Genomic DNA, 9,017 nt, shown 5'->3' on the forward strand with positions numbered 1-9,017 from the left:
AACAGAAGCATGATCATTTCATACTTAGATACTAATCTAGACTTAGGTTTGAGTTAAACCTATTTTAATGCAATGCCTTTCCTTTATCTGTAACTCTTTCTCCTTATGTCATGCTTAACCTGATTCTATAATTGTGTAAAGCTTCCCTGTCTACATAAAGTCATTACTCTACTTCAAGTGTTCATGTAACTAACTAGGTAAAACATGTTCCTATTTAATTCATGATTTCATGCCTTGTCTAGAACCACTCCAGTCCTTTCCCTACTGTTAGTTTGAAACTAAATCTGATCCTTAAATGTTATAAAGATCTTTGCTGATGCTATCTGAACATGATAATTTATTTGAAGCTAACACTATTAGGAGTATGACTTTGTTGAAGTCCTTTGGGATTCCATGTTTTAACCTGTAAACTTGCAGAACTATTGAGAGAGTTGATCTTCTTCTAGATATCTTTGATAACCTCTATAAATGGTTAGCCATGATTGTGTTGTCTGAATCTTCATTGATGACTTTTAAAGTGTTAAAGTAGTATTATCAACCTATGTATGTGCTAGAAGCAAACCAATTAGTTCACATTTGGTTTGCCAGAAACAAGAACAACTATATCTATTGAGTTGTTGCATACATGACCCTGTATAGCATTGCCTTTTCTTAGAATATGTTCTTCTCTAATGTTCAGACCTTTATAACATGATTGTGATATTTCTGCTCCTCACCTAGGTATATTTGAAAGTCAGACCTTTAAATTCCACTTGACATATGTTTGTTTAGTATCCAATATAGACTATATGTTCTTATGTTAGGAGGGGAAGTATATTTTTGTGGAAAGTAATGCTATAACATTTAGTTTAAATTGAAATGGCCTCATTGGTATTTAAACCTGTAAGGAAAACACATTGTTAGTATTTAAGGGTATTTGGGAGTAGATTTTAACTCTAGGTTCGGTAGCCCTCCCCGGCACAAGCATTGCCCTAGGCCTTGAGTCCCTTGGGAACTTTGAAGTGTCGGGGAGTTCAAAGGGAGCATCGACCTTGAGTGGAACTTCCTCCTTAGCCCTTAATTCATTGATGCATTTAGTTCTTTAGGGGTTTAATATTTAATGACAACGAATGGTTTTCAATGTGAATTATTTTCCGAGTAGAACTATCACATTAATATAATTTCCCATAGTATTCAAATTATTGATTATTTTCTTGTTCCAATTGTTTCTCTATATACATTTCATACATGTTTTGAATATGTTGAGTATGTGGGTTATGCTTCGAATGACCTTCTCTCTTTTTTGGGCATGTATACATTTGGGCATGCTGAGTTCCTAAGGAACTCAGGCCCAAACCAGCTCTGCTGCATTTTTTGAATGATCCAGTCAGCTATAGCCGCGCCTTTTAATTGCTGAGCCTACCTTCTTGAGGTCCAACCATCAGAGTCCAGTCCTCTCTCCCTTACTTCTTTCATTATATTCATTGCTTCACTACTTTCGCCTACTGTCTTTGTCGTTTTTCCATCTTTCATTACCATGTATTAAACACTCATATATTAGATTATGTGCTTTACATTCATGCTTTAATACCAACTAAAACATAGGCAAACTTTAACTAATATAAGACTTAAAGAGAATTAGTTAGTAATTAATCTTCGCTTCGCTAATTATAATTTATTCATCTTGTACACTCAACTCTCTTAGAGATTTTTTTGAAGCCCAGACTCTAATAAAAAAATAGCAGCCCATTTTGAAAGGAAGTCAGAAAAGGAAACGCTGGTCTTTGCTAACATGGAATGAAACCAAATTTTTTCAAAAAAAAAAGTATGGTACTGTCACCCAAATGAATTTTCAAAGATTTGCCTTTCTTCAGAATTTTTTAAACCCGGGTACATTTAGAATCACTTTCTTACAAACATCCTTTAAAATTATACTAGCATCTATTCTCTAAGTTAATTACTCACATAACTTAACAATTACAAGCTTTAAAATGTGGACTACCTATAGAACTATAACACCCCAGACTTCAGACAGAGTCCCACATCGACAAAACACAAGAGAGATGTTGGGTATATAAAGTTAACAAGCCTTAGACCTTAGTGACACATTTTACATCCTTGAGGGTCTTGGCCTAAAGAAGACAATATCACTAGTGGGTAGGGCTGTTACAGATGGTATCAGAGCCACTTTTATGTTAGCCTTGTCTGTTACACCCTATATTTTCGTACGTAAAAATGCATCGTAAGCAAACTAATGTATGACCAAAAATGAGATAATATTTAAAAGTATCTAAAGTAATTTAATCATGTTACCTCTGAGGTTACAAATATTGAAGATCACGAGCAACAAGTACAAAGAGGGTTGGACGGTTCAAAAGCTAAAGCAATTGAAGAAAATAATGTTTCGTCGAAAGTCGACAAGTTGGGAATGTTATAACATGTATCTTTGGGGTGAGACTAGGGTGCTTAACATGACAAGGAGATTATGTTATGACTTATATTAGTCGTATGACATCCGTGTGTTATGTTTTGAAGTCAAGCGAGTTGTGGAACAAAAGTCGATGAAAGTCATCACAAGTCACATTCATAAGTTTTACTGAAACTTTAGGCCAAATATAACTGCGGTTTTCTCCCAATATACTTAGATTTATGGGGTGTTTCACCCATCAAATTAAAGATCTATGCGTCTATTTTCCAACTCATTAAACCGTTTGTCAATACGACATTGGAGTAGAAAGATATGGGCATTTGTGCGATACTGCACAAGCTGCTAGGTGACACGTAGGTGTGTCACCTACTTGCTTAAATGAGAGCCCAAAAAAATGGGCCATTTTGGGTCATCCAAAGAGGCCTTTTAAAGGCCTATTTTCTTCATATATTAGACTTAAAATAGAGCATAATAACCAGACATAAGCTCTGCAAAAAAATCCTCCCAAAAATTTCCCACAAACCGTAATTGATTTTCTCTCCCTTTCAAGTTCTAATTGGAGGTAAAACCTAGAGTTTGAAGAACCAAGATAGGAGCTGAGTTATCCAACAAATAAGGTGAGTTTACTGATCTCTTTCATCCATTTTTTCTGCTGTAAATTCATGGTAAGTCGTTCTATACTTGTAAGAACTCACAGGACGGTGATCGGAAGCCGTGAGTTCGAGTTATTCATTTGTAGCGGACTATTTTGTGGACTGTTTTGTGTTACTGTTGGGCTGCATGTTTTACTACTGTTTTGTGGAGTTTTGGAGGAGGAAGGGGGTGTAGAAACACCATATAAATGTAGGGTGGTTGGCTGGTCGTTCGTCATAACATTTCCGGGTCGTTTGACACTACTACGGTGGTCGTTTTGTGTATGAAGAGATTGGGGTGTGTTGGGCTATTTTGTAGTATTTGATGGCGTATATAGGGCTGAAAAATGGTGTATATATGTTGTTATTGTTCTGTTCTTTTATTTTTGGTGTTATCTTGAATTTGGAGGAAGTAAGGATTATAGGGGAGATGCTGCCCGTTTTAATACAAAATAAGTTTGTCGTTCGTTGTGCGATAGTTGTACCTTTCATAACTTAACAATAGTATTATTATCATTCTTGTAGATTAAGGTGCGAAGAGGTGAGTTCAACTTGGTGATTGGAAATATTGTGATAAGGTATGTTAAGGCTAAGCCCTTCCTTCATTTTGGCATGATCTCGTAGCTACATGTGTTAATAATGAGACATAAAGAGAAGTTCGTATTCATGAATTTATTCACATTATTCTAGTCTCATAAGTTACAATATTATTCCTTATCGGGACTTCATATTCAGTTTAGTTTTGTCTTTATTCAGTCAAGAGAGCAGAGGGTCTATATATATATATATATATATATATATATATATATATATATATATATATATATATATATATATATATATATATATATATATATATATATATATATATATATATATATATATATATATATATACACCATCGAGCTATAATCGGTGGGCAGGCCCCTATTGGGCAACCTCTGATCAGATGGTAAGTTATATATACCGAGCCTACTGTGGCCGAGCGCCTATGAGCGAGCCCAGGATGGCCGAGGTACAGAGCCCAGTATGGCCGAGCGCCTATGAGCGAGCCTACTACGGCCGAGCAGTTACACGTACCGAGCCTTATAGGGCCGGACATTTATTTTACTTACTATATTGAAGGAGTTTAGTCACTATCAGCAGGTAAGTATATCTCCAGACCATCTTTGACTCCCAGTTAATTTCAGTTATCATATTATCAGTTCAGTTTTAGATTTCAGTTATTTTATTGCCTTACATACTCGGTACATTATTTCGTACTGACGTCCCTTTTCTGGGGGCGCTGCATTTCATGCGTGCAGGTTCAGACAGACAGACGGGTAGACCTCCTCAGTAGGTGTTTCCCGAGTTCAGCCTGATCGGTAAGCTCCACGTCTTTCGGAGTTTCCAGGTCTAGAGTTTTGTGTACATCTTATGTATATCTGTATATATGTTATGGGTAGGTCGGGGCCCTGTTCCGATCACAATATATCTATCAGTAGAGGCTTGTAGACATATCCTGTTGGTTAGTGCAGTATGTTGGGTTTGTAGGCCTGGTATGTATAATTTGGTGGTTTGTCAGCTGTAGTAGCTATGACGGCCTTTTCAGCCTAGCTTTATATTGATGTTTAGTTAGCGCTAGTTTCCATTCAGTTTTATATTTTGCTTCGCAAATTGTCTTGCAAGGTGGCCCCATGGCCAAAGTATGACATTATGTGTTCAGAGTCCCTTAGTCGCAATTTGGTACGCCAGGTTAGGTGAGGCACCTGGTGCTTGTCTCGCTCCTAGGTTCGGGGCGTGACATTGTCGATGGTGGGTCAGAGTTCAACTGAGTTTAGGCAAATCCCGATTAGGCAGAGCAAACCTCAGTGCTGAATCTAGGCAAATTCCATGCGGTGGGGCAAACCTCAGCGAGGACGCTGAGTTCATAAGAGGGGGTGGATGTCACGACCCAAAATCCAACTAGCCATGATGGCACCTAACCTCACCTGCTAGGTAAGCCAAATAGCAATAATCCGATTCAATTAATATTTAACGGACTCTAATAATCTCTCCAAGGACTAGTAGTACAAATCATGAGCTTCTAAAATTAGAATTTACAAAGCTAGTGTGAAATAAAAATACATTATCTATTTTAAATATACCTGAACAGATTAAAATTCTAAAGCTACCATGAATAAGAGGCAGCAATGACTGGAACGCAGGTACATCTTCAGATCCAGCTCCCGTCATGTACAACATCATTGAAATCCAAAATCTGCACGCAAGGTGTAGAAGTGTATTATGAGTACAACCGACCCCATGTACTCAATAAGTAACAAACCTGACCTTAGGTTGAAAGTAGTGACGAGCTTGTACCAAGGTCAGAGTCTAACTCCAATAACCAACAACAATTCATAACAACATAAAGCAAGTAATAAAAGAAGTAACTCAAAGATAAAATGCTCAGCTTAATCATGATTTCTAAAAATAGTTCTGTCTTTCAAGTGTATCAGTGAAAACTCAAGTCGTTTACCGAAGTTGTCAAAAATATGAGAGTTTGAAAATAATAATTCTCCCAAAACTCCTTTCAACAATAAATAAGATGTTTCATTTTCTTTCCAGATAGCCAGTGTAAAATGCATCACTATACCCATATGTCAATATGTGTGAGAAGTCATGAATGACGTGATACCGTACGACGTGAGGAAAATACATCTCTATGCATGTATATCATGTGTGCATGTCAATGCTATGTATCTCAGAGATAAACTCATGTACTCGCACTCTCAGAGTATTCAATCACTCAGTACTGTATATGGCCAATCCAGCCCAGGGATGATCCATCCCAATATATATATATAATAACTGACATTCAGTCACTCAGTACTGTACAAGGCCAATCCAACCCAGGGGAAGATCCATCCCCAAATATCAATGATTCAAACAAGATCCATATCCAGGGACGATCCATCCCTCAATATAAATGCTTCAGACAAGATCCATATTCAAGGAAGATCCATCCCTCAATATAAATGCTTCAGACAAGATCCATGTCCAGGGAAGATCCATCCCTCAATATAAATGCTTCGGGCAAGATCCATGTCCAAGGAAGATCCATCCCTCAATATAAATGAACCACGCTCACTAGGGGTGTGTGCAGACTCCGGAGGGCCTCCTTCAGCCCAAGCGTTATAATCCGCACGGACAACTCACGTGCCATAGTATCAATATCAGAATCAATCAGGCCCTCGGCCTCACTCAGTCATCAATCTCTCCAGTCTCTCGGGCTCACAATGTCATGATACCAGCCCGAAAACAGTGATATGATGCATCAATAAATAACAACAGAGACTGAGATATGATATGCATGTGAATGCGTATGACTGAGTATGTAATGCAATGAAAGCAGATAACTCAACAACAGAAATGACCTCGGTGGGTCCCAACAGGATAAGCATGTAGCTTAAACATAGTTTATAGCATGAATCACATTTTGATAACTCTAGTACATAGAGATTTCATGATTTCAGACAAGTTCAGGTAACTACACAATACCACAGAAATATCGGAGTCACAACTTACACGGTGCACGCCCCCACACCCACACGCCCGTCATCTAGCATGTACGTCACCTCAACACCAAACACATAACACGTATAATCAGGGTTTATACCCTCAGCTCCAAGATTAAAAGAGTTACTTACCTTGAACAAGACGAATCCAATGTCGAGCAAGCTAAACAATGCTCCAGAAATTTCATTATGCGCGTATCAACTTCTGAACAGCTCGAATCTAGTCACAATTAATTTGATTAAGTCCACACAATTATAGAAATTAATTTCATATCAAAATACTAATATTTTCCCTCAAAATCCGAAATTTAACTCAAAAATTATCCATGGGGCCCACGTCTCGGAACCCGACAAAAGTTATAAAATACGAAAGCCCATTCAACCATGAGTCTAACCATACCAATTTTACCAAAATCCGACCTCAACTCGACCCTCAAATCTTCAAATTAAACCAAGAGGGTTTTCTATTTTTTTCAACTTAAAACACTAATTTGTTGATAAAAACAACAATAGATTCGTGTAATTTACCCAAAACCGAGTTAGAATCACTTACCCCAATTCACATGGTGAAAATCGCCTCAAAAATCACTTCAATCCGAGCTCCATAGCTCCAAATGTATTAAAATGGCCGAAACCTAGAAATATAGCTTCTGCCCAGACATTTACTCTTCGCGATCGCGAAGCGCAAAATTTTCCAGACAGCCTCTAGTATAATGATCATAACGTTTTGTACAAAATTCCTTATAGATTAGAAAAACTAGACATCAAGGGCTACAACTTTCATTTTTTGATCATCTCCAAATTCCTTATAGATTAGGAGATATAAGCTTCCAAAGTCGGGTCAGTGCAACAGAGATTTTGTTCTACGCGATCGCGAAAGATCTTCCGCTATCGCGATTTACATGTCCCCAAACTGCTTTTTACTCTTCACGAACGCGACCAAATATTCGCGATCACGATGCACACCTCTGTAGAGAAAAATCAACAATTAAATATGGCCTAAAAATGGTTCGAAACCACCCCGAAACTCACCCGAGCCCATCGAGACCTCAACCAAATATACCAACAAGTCCTAAAACATCATACGAACTTAGTCGAAGCCTCGAATCACATCAAACAATGCTAAAAACACGATTCACACATAGATTCAAGCCTAATGAACTTTGAAACTTCCAATTCCTACAAACGATGCCGGAACCTATCAAATCATGTCTGATTGACCTAAAATTTTGCACACAAGTCATAAATGACATAACGGACCTATCCAAATTTCCAGAATCTGATTCCGACACCGATATCAAAAAGTCAACACCCCAGTCAAACTTCCCAAAAATTCAACTTTCGCCATTTCAAGCCTAATTCCATTACGGACCTCCAAATAATTTTCTGGACATGCTCCTAAGTCCAAAATCACCATACAGAGCTATTGGAATCATCAAAATTCAAATCCGAGGTCGTTTACATATAAGTCACGTCCGATCAACTTTTCTAACTTAAGTTTTCAATTATGAGACTAAGTGTCTCATTTCACTGCGAATTGCTTCCGGCCCCGAATCAACTGACCCGGTAAGTCATAAAACAATTGTAAAGCGTAAAGTGAGTAGTAAATGGGGAAACGGGCCTGTAATACTCAAAATGACCGGCCGGGTCGTTACAGTGGATGTAATACCCCAGACTTTAGACAGAGTCCCACATTGACAAAACAAAAGAGAGATGCTGGGTATATAAAGTTAACAAGCCTTAGACCCTAGTGACGCGTTTTAAACCCGTGAGTCTTGGCCCAAAGCGGACAATATCATTAACGAACTGGGTTGTTACAAGAACTCTCTTAACCTTCAATAACTCTTTTATAATCTCACATCCCCTTAAGTCTTACATCCCTTATATACACTCCCTCAATATATAGTAAGACATACCTTAGTAGTAATTAAGCATAGTATAAATAACTAGTTCCTAAAATTAGTCTAAGTCCTATGGAGTTACCTCAGGTAGATTTTAAGGGGTGCCTAACACCTTCCCCTTAGAATAACAAGAACCCTTACCCATAATCTCACTGGTTTACAGACCCACAAGGAATATGACGTAGTAATTAAATAGGTACCCTAGTAAACCTTTAAATATTAGGTGGCGACTCTCTTTTATCAACAACAGAGAAACCACAAGTTGAATCCTGTCTTGACTAGTGCAAAAGTGAAACAACATGGCGACTCTGCTGGGTATATCACACTTAGGTTCTGACCTTAGCAGACTTAGACTAATTTGGCATCTAGATTTATTTATACCTTGCTTTGATTATAGTTAAAATTGCAATTACATGCTTACCTGCTTTGTTTGCTTTTTATAATTATTTTCTCTTTATGATTATCGTGCTTATTACTGCTACACCTTTGCCTGTTACTGCTTTATATACACTGTCATCACATTTCTTCCAATCGAGTCTTG

This window comes from Nicotiana tabacum, chromosome 15 (assembly GCF_000715075.1).
Source record: "Nicotiana tabacum cultivar K326 chromosome 15, ASM71507v2, whole genome shotgun sequence".
Taxonomy (NCBI): domain Eukaryota; kingdom Viridiplantae; phylum Streptophyta; class Magnoliopsida; order Solanales; family Solanaceae; genus Nicotiana; species Nicotiana tabacum.